General features: G+C 39.9%; 1 protein-coding gene across 10 annotated transcripts in view; it reads right to left on the bottom strand.

Moving 5' to 3' along the window:
* Positions 1 to 22,676, bottom strand: part of EPS8 (epidermal growth factor receptor pathway substrate 8) — a 205,869-nt gene that overhangs the window by 133,277 nt on the left and 49,916 nt on the right. Inside the window, exon 3 of one of the 10 annotated variants that reach the window (XM_039545155.1) lies at positions 3,813 to 3,872. The exons of 8 other annotated variants lie outside the window; for them this stretch is intronic. The gene's annotated coding sequence lies outside the window, so the exon portion shown is untranslated. Of the gene's footprint in view, positions 1 to 3,812; positions 3,873 to 4,187; positions 4,352 to 22,676 lie in introns of those variants that run through there. One more of the 10 variants, XM_039545188.1, reaches the window with a different exon arrangement.

The raw sequence follows: 22,676 nt of genomic DNA, 5'->3' as shown, positions 1-22,676 counted from the left end.
CTTGAAACAAAGCTATTGAACTTTGGAAGATATAAGCAAAGACAGAAGCCATCTTTGGCATCCATCACTGGACAGACACAAGGGACCAGAGCTCTTGCAAGCTGAGAAAGATGGGTCCCTCTATCAAGTGGGGACTGAAGTCGCTGGAAACTGAATACAGGGCAGAAACCTACTTAGGCAAAGATTATACCTTACTAGATTAACTTTTAGACTTTTGGATGCACATTTTCACTTTTATTAGCTCCTAACTATTTCAAACTTTCTCTCTTATGCTTGAGCTCACTTCAAATCCTATCTTCTTTTGTTAAACTTGTTTTACTATTAATATGAATCAACGGTGCTATGTTTAAATTAAAGTGACTGTTAACTCCAGTTAATGTGGTAAGCTGGTGTGTTTTGTGTCTTTAGAGGAACAAGCCAACCTTACTATTTCCCTGAACTGTATAGGAGAGGGCTGGACTTTACAGATCACATGGTTTGGGGAAAATTTGGGATTGTGAGTGGTTATAACCAATGGTGGAAGCCAAAGCAGGGCTGGAGACAGGCTGTTGGGGTCAAAGCTGCTGAACCAGGGCTGTCTAAGCACACAGTCACTCAAGGTGTGACCCGCCTGCTTTTAGGCTGGTTGGGAGCATCCCAGGTTGGGAGCTACACCAGCAAAGCACTGTGAGGCATGCAGGGCAAGTGATGACATAACCCCTCACTGGTCTGATTGCACCCACCCCCAAACTGAGAAAAACATATTAAAGCACTGCAAAAAGCCAGACAATGCAAAAACCTATCTCCAAGCCCAATGCACCACTTTGCCGGTATGTCAGAAATAGCTGTATATATGAAGGACTTCTTCACTTTTATTCCAATGTAATCCTTGGATCATACAAGTTCTCAGCCACCTGCCCCCACAAGCAGCTCCCCATCCTATGCTCACCCTCAGCCTTTTTTCTTTCCTCTCAGCCCTTCCTACTCCTTGAACATTTTTTTAAAAAAGATGTAATGTGTGAAGGGGTTAAATTTGAGAAAATAAGCAACTAAATCCAACGGGCAGAATAAAAGGTTGTCTGTCACCTTTATTTCGTATTTCCAGATCCTACTGTGCTTAGTATCTCAGATTTCAAATGTGGTTCCACTTTAGAAAATGACTGAAAATATATCCTTTTGGGATTCCATGTTCTGTGTCTCAATGGTTTTCATGACCGACATGGTAAAGTCATAATAAAAAAGATGTTTTTCCCCACTTAACTGCCAGCCCTACATACTCAACGTGGTCTCAGATTGAAGCTAGGTTGTAATATTCCACTTTGGGGTGGAAAAGGAGGTAATCCTGGGAAAAAGAAGCGAGGACTTCAGCCATCAGGTGGGGTCTTGATATAGCAAAACTAGTGCTTAATTTGTAGCAAAAAGAGGTGACGGGGCTCAACCAATTAGGTGTCGGGGCTATGAACTGCCAAGCCTAGAGGTGCCAGGGCTCAGCCATGGCGCAAATTAAGCACTGAGCAAAACTCCACTAAGTTCATCACACAGGATTCTCTGCACTGTCATTTGACTGATTGCTTGCTTTATAAAAATCTATTTAGTACCTTCTGTCTAGAATCATGACCTTTTTCAGCCACTAACCCAAAGGTTTTGGAGTTTGTCATTTTGTCAAAATAGCAGTCACCAACATATGCACACTCCCTTCATTGTTCATGACAACTTCATTAGAAAAAGTATTTTTAAAATCACAAAAAATTCTTCTTCCATTGCACATAGATCTGTTACTACACAAGGATTTTGGTTTAAAATATTATATATAAATAAATAAGAGCCTCAGTTGTATCCATCTTTATAAACCATATGTCTATTGCCTAGAGCTTTTCAAACATATTTGCTTAACATAAAAGAATGACAAAGGCTTTGAAAATACGTTTAAAAACAGATGCATCAAATTTGGAGTTTTAACAGCCTTTAACAGTCCAGGCACCAAAACGCTGAATACTACAATTGCTAAACCAACTTATGATGTTTGGACAGCTGTCTGAAATAGAAGGTTCCCAGCTTGCTCACGTGTATGTGCTTAAAGTAGTTTAAAATGGTGACTACTACTTCCTCCCCCCATTCAGCTAAATAAAAATAATTACCAGTTTTATCTGTGTTGTCTCCTCAATTAATCATGGAAATGAATAGCCAGTCTGATTATTTCTTGTAATTATGTCCCACACAAATGCCATTAATATGTAGAAATGGTTGAGAATATAGTGTTCCTTGAAACATAGTGGTAGTAAGTTAGCCAAGCATGCAGAATTTCGACACAAAGGAATAGGGTTTTTTCCTCTATTTTACCGGATACGGGCATTGGATATAGGGAGGAAAGCGGATAGGGCAGGAAATGAGGAGGGAGTGCAAAAAGAGTCAAAGATAGGGTGAAAAATCAGTCTCAGAACTGAAATGATCATCCTCAACTAGGGAGTCACTTCCACAATGATCATGGTGCAGCTGTTCCTGCTTTGATTGTGTAACTTTTCCTTTATTGAATTTTAAAATTCACGTCCAGGGCACTCAGCGCTATGTTTGGGAATTCTTTAGTATGGAGTTTTTAAACACAAATAAGACAGTCATTTGCACAGACCTTGAGGCATTTTTTAAATATCCATATTATCCTCTCAAAGTGATTTTTAATATCTTTTTAAATCTATCAAAAAGATAAAATTATTCTGTTTGTGAATTAACAATTTTACTTTCTAATGTAGAAAACTGAAAGAATTTGAAACCATTTAGTTCAAATGTTGTAAGGTAAAACCTTAGAGCACTGAAGTGAAACATAATTTGAGCTGTTGTAATACAGCTGGAGATGCCAAGAACAAAAAGGCTACAGAACAGATTCTTTCAACATTTCGAAAATCATTAACGCCCACTTGCAGAATTTAATCAGAAAAATATATTCTTCTAGTCCACTCAATTTCAAGCCGAAACCATGGATTTGCTGGGTGTTTTGCACACTTTATATTAATATTGTCAAGGCTGTTTTCATCGAGAACTCAGATTCGTCATAGTGTGTCACTCCATGACATCTTATGCTGGCCCAGAATCCAAATCTGTAAATGTTCTCTAAATGTCACATTTAAAAAAGAAAAAAAAAAGTATTCCTGGACAAGATGAGTAATTTTACAGTAAAAGGTTCTCCAATGTCCCACAGACTATTAAAAAGAAAGTGCCACATACAGCTGACTACGACACAAACATGTTCTATTCACTTGCCTCTTGTACAGTTCAAACCAGGCTTTGAATGAACAGCTTAAGCAGAAATTCACTGAAACTGAACTACAGTATTAATTATTGGAGCTGGCTGTATAGTGAAAAAAACCATTTGTCAAATGTTTTGCAATTACTAGAGCTTCAAAATGGCTGGACAGTATTCCACAACATTAGCATTCAAAGAACTTTTAAAACAATTTGACCAAATACATATAGTTCTTGCTGAACATGTGGTCGATCCACTAGTTGCATAACTAATTCTGAAGGTCAAATACCAACCTGCAACCTTATGTTGACTGATATTTGTTTGCTTCTGATATTTGAATATGTTGAATACGAAAAAGTCATAAGATGACTAGTTCATAAATGCATTGCAAAGCCACAAAAAGTCAAAATTCACCGACTTGTATTTGGTAAAATAAAATTATTTATTTTTTAAATTAGCGTTGTCACTTAAACAAGGCTAATACACTCATTTACCTCAGTAATGCAGACATAGCTTAGACAGTTATTAATGAGTTCTGAAAGACTGACAAAGACAAATTATCTCTGAAACCACAACAAGCATTTTTTCCTCAAACCTTATTTCAGTCCTGATCCAGGTGGTGGTTTTCTTCAGCAGCGCAGAGTCTTCCTTCAGTCTAATTGTGTAAACAGAAATCGATGGTCGGCAGCTTGATCGAAATAAAAATCCATGAGTATCTCCTAACTAAAAATTATAAAGGCTTCTTATATGGAATACTGCTCAGCAAAGCTCAGTCCAGCGGACAAGCCTAGAGGAATAACTGTTCAACCCTTTTAAAATCTTAGCTACAAATGACTAAGGGCAAAAATGCCATGATTATAAATGGGTGGGAACTGGAAGATCAGAGTACAAAGCATTCTGTACATTCCGCAAGGAGTTTCGTTATCTCACCATATGCCAGGAATAGAATCAATAGGGTGTCATAGTTTACCTTGGACTTTGGTTTGTTACATTGCTGAAGAAGGTGCTTATAAAATGTTCTAAGCAATAATGAACTCAAATGACTAAAAAGTTACAAGAGAATCACTCATGACTACGGAGAATTAAGACAAATAGTAGTCTTAATTATCTAGATCCTCTAAATTGCTGTCCCTACTCCTGGGACAGATACATCCGCTTGGTCCCCATGGGATGTGCAATTGTCTTCCTCCCACTTCCAACTCCGTGACAGCAAGTAGGCAGGCAGCCATCAACAATCAGCTGATCCTTGGGCTGCTGCCCACTTCTCTGACTCATTTTTCTGTTGCATGTGGCCTCTGACAATGGGGCCTGGCTCCTAATAAATAAGTGACCAATGTATTGTTTTGGCAAGGTGGTAACTTTCTGGTACACTGTTTGGATGAGATTAACGAATTCTAAATGTGTACTAAATTATTTGGGGCTCAAATCTATGTTGTTCTTCTGTTTAATAGAGGACACGCTAATAAGGCCGTCTGAGCTCAAATTAAGAGAAGCTATAATGACTGACAGAGAGGGCATTTCCTGGACACTAATGACTGGCTGGGTTAAGGGCCTCAGGCAAAGTCAACATGGCTCTTTAATGCAGCAATTAAACACCAGGAAATTCCTGACCTGAAGGTCATTGTTGCCATTACCATGGACACAGGAGAAGGAAATACATGCACAGTCCTCAGGAATTTCCCTAGACTGGCCACAACTATTTACCAATACCAACTTAGAGCAGGAGACAGCCCAGTGGAGGGACTACTTGCAAAGTGACTCATTATGGGGATGGGAAGTGTCCTAACACAGTCCTCTCCCCCAGCCACATCTCTGGGACACCTTCATTCCACGCAGGCTCAACCACTTAGGCATATCAGTGCATAGGCAACTTCCTCACTGCTCTTGGACTGAGATTTCAAGACTTCCACTAGATCAGGGTTGGGCAAACTATGGCCCGCAGGACCATCCTGCCTGGCCCCTGAGCTCCTGGCCCAGGAGGCTAGCCCCCAGCCCCTCCCCTGCTGTCCCCCCGCCCCCACAGCCTCAACTCGCTCACTCCGCCGCCAGCACAATGCTCTGGGCAGCGGGGCTGAGAGCACCTGGGGCAGCACAGCGGCAGAGCCCGGCCTGACCCAGTGTCTGTGCTGTGTGGTGGCGGCAGCATGGCCCAGCTCCAGGCAGCGTAGTAAAGGGGCAAGGAGCGGGGTTGGATAGAGGCAGGGGAGTTCAGGGTGGTGGTCAGGGTGGGGTGGAGAAACGGGGGTTGATGGGGGGCCGGGGTCTGGGGGCAGTCAGGAAGGAGGGGGGTTTGGATGGGGCGGCAGGGGGCAGTCCGGGGCAGGGGTGCCAGTGGCAGTCAGGGGCCAGGGAGGCGGGGGGGGTGGACAGGGCAGGGGTCGGGGGGGCATCAGGAATGAGAGAAGGGGGTGGAGTGGGGCCGCGGCGGTCCAGGGGCAGTCCGGGGACAGGGAGCAAGGGTGTGTGAATGGGGCAAGGGTCCCAGAGGGGCCGTGAGGGAACAGGGGTGGTTGGATGGGGCAGGAGTCCGGGGGGGGGAGGGGAGGGCAGATAGGAGGTGGGAGCCAGGCCACGACCCCCTCCCCTATCTGGCCCTTCATACAATTTACGAAACCCGATGCGGCCCTCAGGCCAAAAAGTTTGCCCACCCCTGCACTAGATAGACAAGGTGGGTGAGGAAATAACTTTTATTGGACCAACTTCTGTTGGTGAGAAAGAGAAACTTTCGAGCCTCATGAAGCTCTTTTTGTCTCTCTCACCAAGTTGGTCCAATAAAAGGTATTACCTCACCCACCTTGTCTCTCTAATATCCTGGGATCGACAGAGCTACAACATCACTGCCTCCAAGACTTTCACTGGCAGATGAACTTATATCAGAGAACAAACTATAGAGTGGCATTCAGCAGCAGTGTACATGCCTGGCAGGAGTGGCACCTTACTCTGTGCTCTAGGGTTGGAGGTTCCTTTACAAAAGCAAACCAGACTCCCTGCCATAGCCTCTGGGCCTCATGCTCTTCCACAGCTGCATGCTTCCTCAGACCAGACCCATGCTCCTCCCTTGTCCTGGCTGTTCACTCTCCCCTCTCCTGCTGCAATGGGAAAGGCACCGAGCTTGTGCAGCAAACTCACACTTCAAGGTACAGCTCCTTATTTGTGATTTGCACTAGCTGTAACATCTCACTCTGTGATGAAAGGAAAGATGTTCACAGACAGCCGAGAGCGGGAAAAGCCACCCACAGCTGACACAGCTGGAGTGAGGATCTTTCATAGGTGCTGGGCAGGGACAAGAGACAGGACCTCTGCTACAAGCCCATTCTGATGGACACTAATGACCCATGGAAAAGTCAGAGGGGCCTTCTCACCTGCTTACCACGGTACCTCTCCAACCAGAAGGCTGCATCCAATGATGTCACACTTCCCTTCAATGAGTATACCTTTTCTCTGGATCCCCTCCAGTGAGTCCCAACAAGCTATGGCTTGCTTAAAAAGCCAGGCAGGATTGTAAATCTAACACGGTAGAATATTTTCCCCTTGATTTTTTTCCCTAAGTCAAGCATGTCCTTTATTGGCTATTGATGAGTTACTTGGTTTCCAATACTGGTCTTTACCTAGCAGTTAATGATGGCTACAGAAATCAGTGGCAGAGCAGAACTTTAATATGCATGTTCTGTTAGCCTAGGATAGAAAAGAAGCAAGAAAAATGCTATATATTTCTAGATCAAGTGAGCCATAGATATTTAAATTTGCTTTAAATGACGCACAAAAGTTCCCAAATAGATGTGAAAGAACAATGTGTGGTACTTGGTTCTATGCATGATACAGTATAATGATTCTTATCAAAGCAGAGAGTAGTGTCTTACATATTGAAGGATGAAATATATAGGATATTGGGCAAGATTTTCAAAACTGACAAGTGATTCTGAATGCTTCGGCTTTCGGGTTCCCAACTTGAGACAACCTAATAAAGTCTGATTTTCAGAGGTAGAGTGGCTCAGCACTTTCTGAAAATCAAGTTCCTTTAAGGTATCTCAAGTTGGGCACCCAAAGTCACTTGCCATGTTTGAAAATCTTGGTCACTACCGCCCTGCCCCTCAAGCATACAGACCAATGGTGTAGCTAGGAGGGGAGCAGCTGCTCCCCCTGAGCACATTCCCCAAAAGTGGCGCCTTTTTAACTCACTCAAAAAAAAAATATGCGCCACCCGCTGTGGCGCAGTCTTCAGCAGCGGGACCTTCAGTGGCAGGTCCTTCAGTGCCACCGAAGACACCCAGAGCTAGTGAAGGGCCCACCACCAAAATGCCGCTGAAGCCCCGCGGAGCGAGTGAAGGTCCCGCCACCGAAGACCCGGGTGAGATGATATGAAACTTGATTTTAAATGGCTAGGAAATCCCTGAACGGAAGGTGCTATAGAAATAGTGTGTGTACATAGCTCATAATGTCAGAACAAGTATTACAACTTGATTGACCATAAATAAATCTACTAGAAAGCGTGGTTTAGGCAAACACCAACTGAAACTAATACATTTTATCTAAGCAAGATTTTTTTTAAAAAAGCTTCCATTCATGTATATCAGTGTCTCCTTGGAAATCTATGTTTTGCTTCTAATCTTTACCATATGACTACAGATATTAGAGGCTCTGTATTCCACTTTTATTGGGACTAAATCCAAACATTGATACAGGAAATTGGCAAGATGAAGTATGTGAACAGCCAAGATCAACCTGTATTTGGTCAATAAACAAATTGAAGTTTATAAGCATGGTAGATTAGATTTTGTTGGGGTTACTTCTCCAGCTTGAAAATTTCAGTGATAATCATGCTTTTTCATCAGCTCATAGTAATCAGATTCTGCAGTTTTAAAAAGGCATTGGCAGTATTAATTCTTTAAAAACTCTTACAAAATGCTTATTTTACAACACAGGGTATTGCTAATAAACTCTACGGTCAATGGGTCACAAAGTCAATATTCTAATGCTAACCAATACTCACTCCCTCCCTCCCTCTATACACACACACACACACACACACACACACCTACATATTTTGATCTGCAATTATTTCAATAATTAGTTAAAAAGTCTTAAAACAGCAAACAAATTAGTTATCAGAGCTCAAACTCAGGTCTATTAAAAGAAAAAAAATTTAATGTAAAAGCTTCTGACTCATGTTCAAAACCCCACTCCTCTAGATGACACAACCTTATGTCAAAAAGGGTGGGATCCACTATCTGAGTTTACATATTGGATGAAATTCCTCACTTAGTTTTTCAAGGGCGGTAACCAAGATTTCCTTTACTTGCTTAATAAGTAAACATTTACTTTGCTTCTGAGCAGTCCGTATTCAGTTACAGCAGTGTTTTGTTTTGTTTTTTTGAAGTATAATGTATATAACTGAAAAATCAGCAATGAACACTGATAGGCAGATTAGCCGTGCAAGCTTACCTCAGTGAGAATGATTTAGAATTAAGAGAAGTCATTAAATATATGGAATGCAAAAAATGTTTTTTCCCCATGCCACAGTGCAAATATCCAGAGACCAAATAGTCTTTTCAAAAGCCATGTGCCCAGCACCAAGTTTACTATGTTACACTGTACCACAGCAATTGATCACTGCCTAAAGAAACACAATCAGTTTTCATTCCTCACACAAGACACTTGACACGTTTTATTTGAGTAAAGCACTAAAAGAGAGAGAATAAGATTGAGATTTTCAAAGCTGACAGGAGGATTTAACCACACAGCTCCTATAGAGCTGAATGGGAATTGTATGTGCGAAATTTCTCACTCAGCTTTGAAAATCTCAACCTATGTTTTTTGGAGGACAGTTGATTTACACACCCACACATCCACCACTAAATATTGTAGGAAAACACAGTAATGCCTCAACCCCTCCCAAGTACCCTGCCAAAAGAGTCATACAGAGTCTCTCTTTCAAGCATCAAGTGCTTTACAGAATTATACACCATTTATATACAGTTACTATCTATATACCGCACAGGGTTCATTTCATTTTATCCATCTCTGAATAATACCCACACTTTGTGTGATGCCCTCAGCCATTGTTACAGCACCAGCAACATTACACATCAGTTTAGGGTAAGAAGTGAAGGGTACTGTACCCATTTGAGGCAACAGGAATTTAGACAGAATGCAATTACACAAAGTCAGAATTTCAGCAGGACACCACAGCTAGTGCTGTTAGCCAAAAATGTCCTTGCCAAGCTTTAGGTACCTTACTTGTGAAAATGGTCACTAATCAGTGTCAGAATTACAAGGGAAAAGAGAATCTTAGTATATGCAAGGTTCATTTTTTAAATTTGTCTTCACATTAGATTGTTCCTGGCCCAAGCTTTCAGACTTTTACTTGTCAAATTCCCAACTAGTACAATCACAATATAAAGGAGTTCAAGCTAGAGAAACGGAGGGGCTCAGAGGCTGTTTAAATGGACTCAGAAGCTTTTTACCTCTCCTGAAAATTGCTGGGGTAAGCACAGTTCAGGTTATTACCTGTTAAAAACACTCATCTGATTTAAAAATTTTAGATCTCTTCCTGGTAGTTATTCATAATCTGCTATGGCTTAAAAGGACCAAATGTATTGGTTTGAAAATTAATTTTCACTTTTAAAAACAAAAGCGTGGCTAGTTTCAGGCACTGCACTTGCCCCTGAATCTCGCTGCTGATATTAACAGTTTAACAACCAAATATTTTCTAACTACTAAGAGAGGAAACTGATCAACTGACTATACAGAGTCAAACAGTGAATTTGCTTATACAGACAGAATTATAAAGTGCACAAAGGTGAAAAAATGAGAGGAATAAATTTTCTCTATAATCACTTTCATTTATAGAAATGTAGGTATTTCCTGTAACAATAGGTCAAACATTTTCAGACAGAAACATGATTTTTAAGTTGATAATCCCCTTTGCACATGAGTGTGTTTTTTTTCCCCCCCACCAAAAAAACATTCAAGCCAGATCCAATGACTGCACTGAGGAATATTTTCCCCCTAACTAATTTGCTCCAGTAAACAAGAGACTAGCATTTAAACTGAGATGTTTTTAAGTGCTCCCATATAAGAAAGATCATAACCTTTTTATACTCTAGCTAAATGACAATATTAGCCATAAAGATACTCAAGTTTTTTCCCTTAAAGCAGAAACAAATTAGCATACATTACCTGAAGAAAATGCGGATGACTTTCACAACATTACACTGAGACTAAAGAACTGAATAGTCCTATGACAGCATAAACTACAATAAAAATATATATTCTGATAGCAATGTAGGATATGTCATACTGGAGCAGATCACTGGTCTATTTACTCTTGTATCCCCCTTTTGTCAGTGGCCAATACTTATTGATACTGAGAAAGCCAGAAATGCTCAACCCTCTAAACACATTATGTGGCCAGCTGAGTTCTAAGATTTTATTATAGGGAGGGCAAAAAATTCCTTCCTAACTCCTGCAGGCAATTAGCAGGAATAACTGAAGCATGAGAATTGATAGCCTTTGTATTTTTAAAACAATCTAGCTATGACACTTGAAAGCATTGTATATCTGGAATCTGTACTTCTTGGCAGAGATGTGACCATTACCCTGAACTTCCCCTTCCCTCAGTTGTATTAACTCCACATAGTTCACAATTCAAAACAAGTCACCTGCTGGATTTCCTCTTCTTTCATCAATTCCTAGTTTAACTGCACAATCCTTAGATGGATCAGATCCAAAATGAATAGAGTCCTGCAAAGCACCTTGTCACCCCTATAACTGAGCAGCCCTACTCAAGTCAGTGGGACTACTGCACATGTGCACCAAATTAAGCACATCCTTAAAGGTTTTGCTGGATCAAGGCCCTTAAAGCTAAGCACGTGCTTAGCTACACCAAGGCTTTTAATTACTAGCAATCTTCTCACTTTTTACAGTTGCACACCATTCCTGACGTACCAGACTTCCCTTTTCCCTGAAAAGATTTCGGAACTATATACCTGGCTAACCATATAAAACAACCTGCAGAAGTAGCACTGTATTACATGGTGTCCATTTTACATGGCTACCGTAAGACCCATGCTCCTGTTCAATGTGTTAGCAAGCATTGAAGCAGATTGTGGCTGAGAACTGACTACTATCAAACCAAGTGGGCATCAGCTGACTGAAAAATCCAGAGTCAGCAAGAGCCAAAATCTCTACATCAAATAATAGTTCTTCAGTATTATGGACCAGATCCCTGACTCCAGCTGGAGCTACATTTGGCACAGAATTCAGGGTGCAGTTTTGGTCTTTGACCTAAACTTAGAGCAGCTGAGGGGCAGTTGTAAGTTACATCAGCAGAAATAGTGACCGTTGTACTGGCTGGGGGGTACTGGAGCATGACATGCTATGGTCATGCCCCATACTGCCCCGCCAGCTATGCTGGCTCTATGCTAACTGAAGAATCTATTTCAAGAACATGCCTAGGTGCCTTTATAAGGCAGCTATCCAGCTACTTTATACTGCCTAGGCCGGGGTAGGCAACCCATGGCACGCGTGCCGAAGGCGGCATGCAAGCTGATTTTCAGTTGCACTCACACTGCCCGGGTCCTGGACAACGGTCCGGGCGGCTCTGCATTTTAATTTAATTTTAAATGAAGCTTCTTTAACATTTTAAAAACCTTATTTACATACAACAATAGTTTAGTTATGTATTCTAGACTTATAAAAAGAAACCTTCTAATAAAGTTAAAATGTATTACTGGCATGCAAAACCTTGAATTAGAGTGAATAAATGAAGACTTGGCACACCACTTCTGAAAGGTTGCCGACCCCTGGCCTAGGCAGAGCAACGAGCGGATGTGGGGCCAAGGACCTGGGCCTATATTTATTAAATGCACATACGCTGACAATTATGAAAGTGGCTATGGGGGAGGTAGTTTTTTGGAAGACAGGGTTAGCTGATATTTTCCTAAATGTTACATGTAAGCAGACTTGTACGGAAACATTATAGTTGGGGAAGACCATAATGAGTCCATCATTTTGTTATCTTAATTATTTCTGGAAAAAATGGTCTCTCTTTGTTTTTAAATAAAAGCATCTGAAGAAGCCCTTTATGACACTGCTTTTAAAAAAATCCTGAATGTTATGAATACGGACTAAGCATTTATGTATAACAGAGATCAACCTGCTGTGCAGGATTTCGAAATAAATACAGCACTGAAGGAACTTTCCTCTCCCAAAATGATAGCAAAAAGTTTCAGATTCTGCTATAAAAGTTATAATATAAACTGAGTTAATATAATACTCTAATGACCCCATCAGAATCTGAACCAAGAAATGGTACTAATTATTGACAGACTACATCAACATCATTTGCTGCCTATTATACTTTTATTCAAAAGACTATTACAATATAGGTTTAAACTCTCCTTCAAGAACTCTTGTGATTAACAGAAATTACATGACTTCAATTAAACCAGATTGCATGTTATTGGTTCACAGTTTTTTGTATCTCCAGGAACAAGACATCACAGCATGCCTCTAAAGTACACTTTACTATGATGTATTAGAAATGCAATCCATAATTTTAGACTTTCACATATCAAGCATCCAAAGCATCTTTAAAGGAGCAGTTTCTTGAACTTCAGAATGGTTGCAGTTCAACTATCATGTGTCCCTTTTGTAAAATGTGATGACGGGTAGGTAATCGTTGGAATTTCCCTCATTTACGTGGATACGTTAATTTTTCTTTTTAAATCCATTGAGGAAAAATTACCTCCGTTCAACCTAAGAGTGAACTTACATCAACGACTTATGAAAATACTGGGCACCAGAAACAGGTCATTTTAAACTTTGTTTAATATATAATTATGATAATTGCTAATACTGTACTTTGGATTGCAAAAGCCAATAATATACTGTAGGATCAAAGGGAATTTTACAAACCATAATTAATTCCATCTCAACAACCCTCTAAGTTTGGTAAAATGAGAACGGTCTCAGAGTGCAGGTTCACGCAATGAATCAGTAGCAGCAGAGCTGGACATAGACTCCAGGAATCCTGACTCTTTCCCTGTCCCCTTCTCCACAAGTTACACAATGCTGCCTAAAGAATGTTTTTTAAAATCTCAGTTACAAGACCTAAGACAATTCACATTTTAAAATAAACTATGTTTAAATATAAAGGTTGCATACAATGTTTTTAACCTTAATAATGTTTGAGGTGTGTTTGGGGATATTTTAACAATTTTAGCTATTGCTAATTAGTAAAGCATTTTCTGAATACGCAACATATTACATGAATACATTAATTTAGTCTATAAGAAGATCTTCCAGACTTCGTAGTCAACGTTATTTCTTAAGTCTGATAATGTGCTTGGCACTGTATAAATCCTTGTCCTAAGGAGCATAGAATCTAACCAAGGGAGACAAATGCTCTGGGAAGCTCAAAGGTAGAGCTGGATGAAAATCTTTCAACAGAACTGGAGCGCATGCACATACTTTATTGTTGATTTTGTTGACTCCATTTTTACAGGCATGTTGCTATTTTGATTCAACTGTCCAAAAATTCAACCATTTACTCTTCCTAAGAGACAATATTTAAACTGCCCTGGCACGTAGCTCTGATGGAGCATTAGCCTTGCTCGATAAGGAAAAAACAGTTTTTACCACTATCCTGTCACCCCACATGTGCACTGAGAAAGGATTTCCAAAAGTGACAAATGCACATCATCTCTACACAGCTGAGTCAATGAGTGTCCAAAAGGAACATAGATCAGACAAGATAGCCAGAGTTTCATTCATAACCCTGTTTGTTAGAGATACTGTCTCTCCAAATGGGTGTTTGACAGCGCCCCTGCTGAGTGACTTTGGCATATAGTGTGTCTCTTCATATTGATTTTTCAAAAGTACAGAAGAACATCTAACTAGGCCACAGCTGCACATTCTCTCAACCTCCTAATATGGAAATTCTACCATACAACCAACTCCTAACCTGGAAGAGGGGGAGGGAATTTTTGTGCCTTTGATAGTGCCATGAGGATCCTTCCCACATATTCCCCTCCATTCGAGAGGATCCATGCACATAGTGCAGTGTCACCTTCTTTCAAACAAGAAGGTTTGGATGTGAAGCTGCTCCTTAAAAATTAAAGAGTTCATTTAGGACCTATTCCTGCAATCCTACCCTGCTGGTTAAGGAAGAAGAATTCAAAGCCCATCTGCAAAACCAACACACACTTATCCCTTAATAAATTAGGCTGTGTACTAGTGAAAAGTTACCCTGCATCTTCAACTAATTTATAGATTCGGTACTTATAATCCAGATCTTTAAGTGGACATTAAAATACGTGCCAGATTTTAACTGTATTTTAACCCCATTAAAATATTCTGATTAAAACAGCATCAAACTACAGTCAGTTGTAAAACAATCCAACCCAACTGCAAAAATCTCTGATTAACTACAGTACATGGAAGTAAAATACTATTTTTTTAAATGTATCAATTTCTCTCTGATGGCCATTAGTTCTGGACACACAAGCCAATCAATCAATATTGGACACTGAGAACATGATTTCACCCCTCTAAATGGGAGCATATTAATATGGATCTTATAAAAATTCAGCTGAATTTTTGCTAGGTACACAACAAAAATACATGCCAATATATGTAAGCTCAGAGTTGCTGCTCTTAATGTAACTAAAAAAAAGCTCTAAAATGTGCAAATTACAGACACTTCAATTTCAAATACTGGTTTGATTGTACTAGTTCACCTGGCATAAAATACAACAGTGCACAAAACTAATTTTTCCCCTGCAATGTTTCTTTTTGTCTCCAGTGGATTTAAGTGTTCATGAGAGATACCAAATTGACAGCCCTGGGATGCAGCTCCACTAGGAAAATTAGTATCCATCTTTCAGCAATGGTGTAGCTGCCCCTTAGATTGGAAGTGTTAGTGGAGACATGGCTCAGGTGATTTTACCTCCTTGTCTTGAAACCCGCTCAGGTTTTCACTACAAAGTGACCAAACAAAAAGAGCAGCTTGAGAACCCAGTATACACTAGAGCTCAGATCACTGCTTAAAAACAAGGTACTATTTTCCTAGCATAGACAAGACTATGCAACAGGGTAGGCTATGCTCATGTCCTGTGATCCCACTCAGTCTTGTATGCCTCTTGTTTGCTAACACCCCTATGTGATTTATTAATAGTACCACTACCATCAAATCCATGCAACAGCTCTATCTACAACGTTCTTCAGATGTCAGCCCGTTCTCCCGGGAGAGCATTCACCCTCCTAAGATCCCTTTTTCCTCAGTTCTGTTAGCATTTCCCACTCTGCACTTCCCTCCGGTGCTTTTCAACTCCCCCTCTCAGCTGATGGAACAATTAGCTCCTTAGCACTACCAGTCCAGTGTCAGATTAGGTAATTAAGTACTCTATTCCTCAGGAAAGTCTTCTCTGGGGGGGAAATCAGAGGTCATATAGACCAAAGCATATTTTCCTTTCACTGCCAGGCTGGGCCCCTCGGAGAGACTTGTGCTAGCAGAGGCCCGCACCTGCACAATACTCTATATAGGATTGGGCCCCTGGTTAGGAATTGAACTATCAACCTAGAAATAAAAGGGCTTTCTATCCCATTATCAATATGTGAAGAATTTTGTACACAAGGGCGCATTTAAGGATTGTTTGCATATTCAAAACCAGCTATATTTTTAAGTGAAATTCTGAAAGTAAATTATTTTTGCTCTCCCCCTCATAAAACCTGATTGTTGTACGGAAGCTCCCTTATCAAAAGGATCATATGATTTTTGGCACATATACACCACAGCACATGCACGGCCCTCCTACCAAGGCCTTGGGCATAGTATCACTTTGTCAGTTGGACTGATCCACAATTGACTTTCAATAGGCTTGGACTCAATTTTCTTTCTAAAATCTATTATACCACCCAACAAGTTAATTATTGATGATTCTAACCCTTTTACATAAAAGTATTTGTGCAAGGCACTTACTGCAGTCATTGTGGGTTGTGCGCATTTGGCCATTTGTTTTAAACAAGGTTGCCTCAAATAAAATTGTAAAGTGGCCTCTGCAGAAACATTTCATTCCCCTGACAGTTCTGAATGAAAACAAGAAATGGCTTGTGTGTCTTGGGGCAGAAAAGAAGCCACATCTCTTCTAGCATCCTGATTTAAGTAACTCAATTTTACTGCTTTAGCTTAGTCTCTGAAGAATATTAATCTGATTTATGAAACCACAGCCACACAAATTTAAAGAGCTGGTAATGTGAGATCACTTAAGGGCCAGGATGAAAGACAAGTAGAGAGCAACATCCGTTGTCTCTAAAAAAGTTACTTTGCTTTGTGTCATGAGTTGCTACTACAACCCATGTACTGAGGCTTATATAAGTACAACCATATGGGGGGGGGGGGAAACAGATTTAGCACAGCTGTTTCCTGACACAGTTAAAGCAAAACTCACTTTTGTACCAAGAATGAGACAGTAAGAGCATCCTTGAGCCATGTTCAAGCACCTCAGGGTTTCCTTTGCCCTTCCAAAATGGAATAATATTTTAACAGTGCCAGGGCACACCTGTAGTGTAACCAGGGGTCTTGACAGTCAAACTTGTAGTGCTAAAGGGCCATTAGCATGTGGGTTTAATTTGAAACATGATTGTGAACCACTATTGCCAATCACAACACACTTTAGAAGTGGTATTGGTCATCATGAAATATAGTTCAAAGTGATGAACTTCAAATAAACAAATGCATTTAAAACTGGGTAAAGTTAGCCCTTGAAACAGTTCCAATAAGTAAGGGATCCAAATACTGTAGAAATTTTTTTTTTAAATCCCATTCTACATACCTACTGCATTGTTTCCTAAAAAACCAGAGGGAGCTGGCACAGGTGTGAGGTGAAGAGCTCTCTGAGATCCTCTAGAATGCCTATTTTTCCTACTTTTCATCATCCCCTCCTTTGAAGGTCCTGTTACTGCAGCAACCTTCTGTCTAACTTAGACAAATGTCTCTCCCTCTCATAAGTACTGATATGGTCTCCATGATCCTAGTATCTGAGTGACTCTCAATCCGTAAAATATTTATCCTCCCGACACCCCTGCATGGTAGAGGAGTACTATTAGCCTCAGGTTTCAGAAGGGAGCCCAAGGCACAGAGATGTTAAGTGACTTGCTTGAAATTCTGCAGTAGAGAAAGGACTTGAACCCGGGTCCTGCCAAGTCCTAGAGTAATACCCTAACCACTCAACCATCATTCCTCGCATTATAGGCACCGTCTTTTTCCTGAAATACTTCCTACTAGCATCACTGGTTCAACTCTACTGATGGTAGGAACAGTGGGAGCTCTCATGAAGAAAAGTTCCAGGTGGCTGCCACTGTGGACTATCCAATGCCTTTTAATATTTGACCTTTGCTACTGGGGTACTGTCTCTTTAAATATGATGGTTTAATTTTATTGGGTTTTCTTGTGGGAAAAGTCTAGGTCTTCGGAGTGGTGTCTGCATTTTGCTCCAGAGGTATAGAGATTCGTGGTCATGTTGTTTATATAGCAGCAGCACTATTTCTCTTTTCTTGCCCTATGAAAAATATTAACAAAACAAAAACAAAAAACCCCTAAGCATCACATCTGAAGAGATCTTACCCAGTAGCAATGCTCAAACATTTAAAAACAGCACAAGCAATTTTCTAAGAGGAGAGTCACTATTCAGAATTTATATTTTTACTTGATCTTCAAGCAATTTGTACCTTAGAACCATATTTGTAACAGCAAAAAACTTGCACTGTTAACATAACTGTAGCATTCTGAGAATACTTTGAAATGTGTAAGATCCATGCAATATACATTTCTGCCTCTCGTTTACCTGCATTGATAACGCAACTTCTACAGCAGTTTTCCATATTTTAAGTTTAGAATATACTTGTGTATTTTTTTGTGTATTACAAAAACACTGATTTGTAATATTTGTTGGCAGGTGGAATTTAAAAGTAAACAGATCAGTTTCCTGAGTTTTTCCCTTCCAATATAACAAATTTATACTTTGAAATGTTATGCAAGCATCATTTAAAAAAGAAAACAACAAAAAAACATTAAGGATGATGTTTGCCTTTTTCCCTTGAAGGACACTTCTGTCGGTTCCTTTCACTATCCATTTTCCTTCATAAAGTTCAAGTAATGATGCAAAATTAGTGTCTACGGTGCAAACAAGCTATAAAGAATACCATCTGCTATTCTGTAACTCACGTTCTACGCAATGGAAAAATCTAAAGCTTTGTGAGTGCCCAGTTCCTGCTAGCTGGTGTCAAAAAACAAACAAACAGCAGATTAAGATCATGTCAGTAACTAATTCCACTAAATCACTAATTCTGTTTTTAACTGCTTTATCGAGAGACTTAACCATTGCCAGAGTGAGAACTGCCATTCAGATTAAAAGCTATATGATCAGAACTATCGTTTTATATACGAGAAACAGGACACACACACACATACACACACTCTAAGAAGCCTATTCATCACCACAGCAACGTCTCAAACAAAGGTGGAAGCCAATTCATGGAGTCATATTCTTCAAAGGAAAGAGCATGAAGGGTCCTTTCCGCCTATATCTGTGGGGGGATTGTGTATTTGTTTTTGTTATTAAGTAATTTTATTCCATTCACTGATTGTATTTTGATCAACACTGAGCATGAGCCCAGAGCAGCAGATAGACACAATGTTATGAATTAAAAATATATAAAAGTACTTTGTGCGAATTCAATTATAAAACGCTGACATAGAAAGAAATTAGCCAGTTCAGGGCAATATCAGAGTAGGATAACACCATATGTATGTTGACACTATCTTTTTTAAAAAGAGATATTTCATAGTAGTTCCTCCGCGCGCGCACACACAGATATAGATAGATAGATAGATAGATAGATAAAATAATAATTTATTAAGAGAAGCACTAGCAAGCAAAAAAATCAAACCTGCATATAGTTACCCTGTGCAGAGGACACTGAATAGGAAAGTATCTGTCCCAACGGTGAACATTTTAATGGTGGGAATTTAGATAGAAAACAATTTTCTTTTGGGTGGGGAAAGGGCACCCTTATATACCACTTGCCCACTTTCCCCTTCTCCATTCACTTCACTACATAGAAGCATCATGATTTTGTATATGTTACGAAAACCTGCCTGAGACAGTAAAATAATTCTGAATTGTGTACCAATCAGAGGACAGTCTCAGATTCCTCTCCACTCCCCACCATATAAAAAGAAAGTTACTTGGGTCACGTGAGGGAAGAGACTGATTTCTGATACATGATGCCTTCCCTTAAGCCTCCAAACTATAGAAGAAGAAGAAGAAGAAAACAAAAACAAAACCCCCACAATCAAACTGTCAAAACACTACTAAAAGAGTGGCTCTCACTCATGACTTCAGTCCCGAGCTTGAAGAGTGGGGTGCACACATACAAGCAGCCACTCTGCATGCCCTGTGTCTGTTCAGCACCAATCCCAAAATCTCCATTCTGAACTTGGAAACACTGCAAGTTGCTATTTCAGTGTAAAAACACCATCCTTCCCTTCTGGCTTTAAGGTTGGGGTAGATGGACTTTGGGTTTCAAAATACCCAACACACAGCTTCAAAAAGGCTAAGGTCCCTTAAATAATGGTGGGCAAAGTTAAGGACATAATTATGAATTAAAATGATTAAAGCAAGGTATCTATTCCTATAACAGAAAAAGATGGGTCAATCCTGCTATGAGGAGACCTGCTAGAGATCACCTTGCACAGCCAATGATTCTACAGTTCTAGACAAAACTTAGAGAAACAAGAGAAATCTTTGTTCAATTCACTGCTAAGCCAATATTTTCTTTGGTTTGAAATTATTCAGCCATCACTGACCATTAACCACTAATAGATTTTTAACAGCTTGTGATACCTATAACCTTTTTTCTCCCAAGTTGAAGAGCATCTACCATACAATCCAGCAGCATTTCGGGTGAAGTGAAGGGGGCTAAAGACCTTGTAAGGAGGGTAGTCTAAGAGCATTCTTACCCTGTGCCAATTTTTGGAAATTACATGCCATTCAAAGCAGTTTGGTTTGTAAGTTCAAATGCTCACATGGAATGATCCAAAATCTGATCTTAGATACACCACTATAAATCTAAAGTACTTCTATTTACTTTGATTCGCCTTGGATTTACACCTACCTAATAAAGAGGAATTTGACCAAATGGATCTACTGATTAGGGCAGGGAATTTGGAATTCGAAAGTGCTGATTCCATTTCTACCTCTGCCATTGATTCATCACATAGGTTAACTGATGTTAACCAACATAAGTTGGGTAAGGCTGTTTGTACCTCTCATTACTTGGCTCTATAATAGGTGTAAAACCAACCTTCCCCACAAGGGGTGCTGATGCTCAATTAATACTTACCTCCTTTGTAAAGCACTTTGAGATCTACTGATGAAAAACACTATGTAAGAAGTAGGTATTAATACTTTTAAAGTGTTTTGGATGACAGGTACAATACAAGTGCAAAGTATTAAGCAAATGATTGAGGTGGATGTTGCATCTGAAAACAGTGAAAGATGAAACTTGGAATCCAAAAGGTACCTAAGAAAAGTGAGTGAAGAAAAAAATAATAGGATATGAGGCAAAAGATAGTACACAAGTCTTCAGCTGCACGTCATTCTCAATGTACTGTACACTAAACAAAATTATTTTCATGGGTTTATCAGAATTCTTGTAATAATATAATTTGTGTTAATTAGGTGCAGTGATATTAGTGACTCATGAGCACTGAGTTTATTGTATCCAAGTAGAAGCATTCATAATCAAGGTGATTTGCAATACATCAGTATTGCACATGATCAAGTGAAAGTTATTATTGTACATTCAAACAAAGTTACCTGGTCCCTGCTGTATTTTGTTTTCAAAGGTTTATAGCCATTATGTAAACAAAGAGGCTTTCTGATTTCTTAACAATCAGCATTTCTTATTGCCACTACTTCTTTGCATTCACTAGTTAAGGCTCACAATTTGTGTAACAAATAGTGGATGCAGATATCAAGGTCATCAGTGGGTCCTGAATTTGTGACCTTCAAAACCAAGGCACAACTGTCTTCCCACTTGAACTACAGGAGACCTATTTTACTTGTAAATAAGCAACAGGCTTTCATAAGCTCTGTGAAAGACCAGCAAAGGAAAACATGCTCAATGCACAAAGCCAGCATATACTATTTGGAAGAGTAGTTATCAATGGTTCACTCTCAAACTGTATCTAGTGGGGTCCTGCAGAGGTTCATCTTGAACAATGGAATGCAGAGTATGCTTATAACATTTGCAGAGAACATCAACCTGGGAGAGGTTACTCGCACTTTACAGGACAGGATTAGCATTCAAAATGTCCTTGCAGCAAGCTGGAGAATTGGTCTGAAATCAACAAGATGAAATTAAATAAAAAGACCATGCAAAGTACTCTATTTAGGAAAGATAAATTGAACATACATCTACAAAATGGGGAATAACTGGCTAAGTGGTAGTACTGCAGAAAAAGAACTGGGAGTTATAATGGATCACAAATTGAATAGGAGCCAACAGTGTGATGCAGTTATGGAAAAAAACTAACATTCTGGGGTGTTTTAACAGGGGTGACCTATGTAAGATATGGGAGGTAACAATACTGCTCTACGCAGCACAGGTGAAGACTCAACTGGAGTATTGTATCAAAGTCGGGGTGCCACACTTCCATCTGTCCATAACCTTATTAAATGGAGTCCAGAGGAGAGCAACAAAAAGGATAAAAGATTTTGAAAAACTCACCTATAAAAGGTTAAAAACTAGGTATGTTTAGTTTTGAGACTGCTGTGGGAAGGGGTCGGACCTGATAACAGCCTTCAAATATGTTAATGGCTGTTACAAAGAGGACATTGATCAATTGTTCTCCACATCCACTTAGGATAGGACAAGAAGTAATTGGCTTAATCTGCAGCAAGGGAGATTTAGATTAGATATTAGGGGGAAAATGTAGAACTATAAAGATAGTTGAGACTGGAACAGGCTTGCAAGGGAGGTGGCGGAATTCCTGTCATTGGAGGTTTGTAAGAACAGGTTGGACAAACATCGGTCAGGGATGGCCTAGTTATACTAGGTCCTGCCTCGGCACAGGGAGCTCAACTAGATGACCTCTCGAGGTCCCTTCCAGCCCTACATTCCTGGGATTTACTGGTCCTAAAAGCATTTGTACTGGTCTATTTAAAAAGCATATTCAGCCCAGAGATCACAAGATATCAGCCCTTAAAAAAACCAAAACACATTGCTCTGATTACTGTCTTGTTCCTCCCCCCCATCCACTCACACTTCAATTATGACAACTGTAGCACCTTTTCCCCCTATTAGCTAGCTCTTAGATTGAGAGTATGTTACATCATTTGACCACTGGAGTTCTGAGCTCTCAGATTGTATAAAGCAATTGTTTCGACCTCAA

This window comes from Mauremys reevesii, linkage group 1 (genome assembly GCF_016161935.1).
Source record: "Mauremys reevesii isolate NIE-2019 linkage group 1, ASM1616193v1, whole genome shotgun sequence".
Classification (NCBI taxonomy): domain Eukaryota; kingdom Metazoa; phylum Chordata; order Testudines; family Geoemydidae; genus Mauremys; species Mauremys reevesii.
The sequence above is the reverse complement of the archived record's forward strand: the minus strand, read 5'-3'. Positions and strand labels throughout refer to the sequence as shown.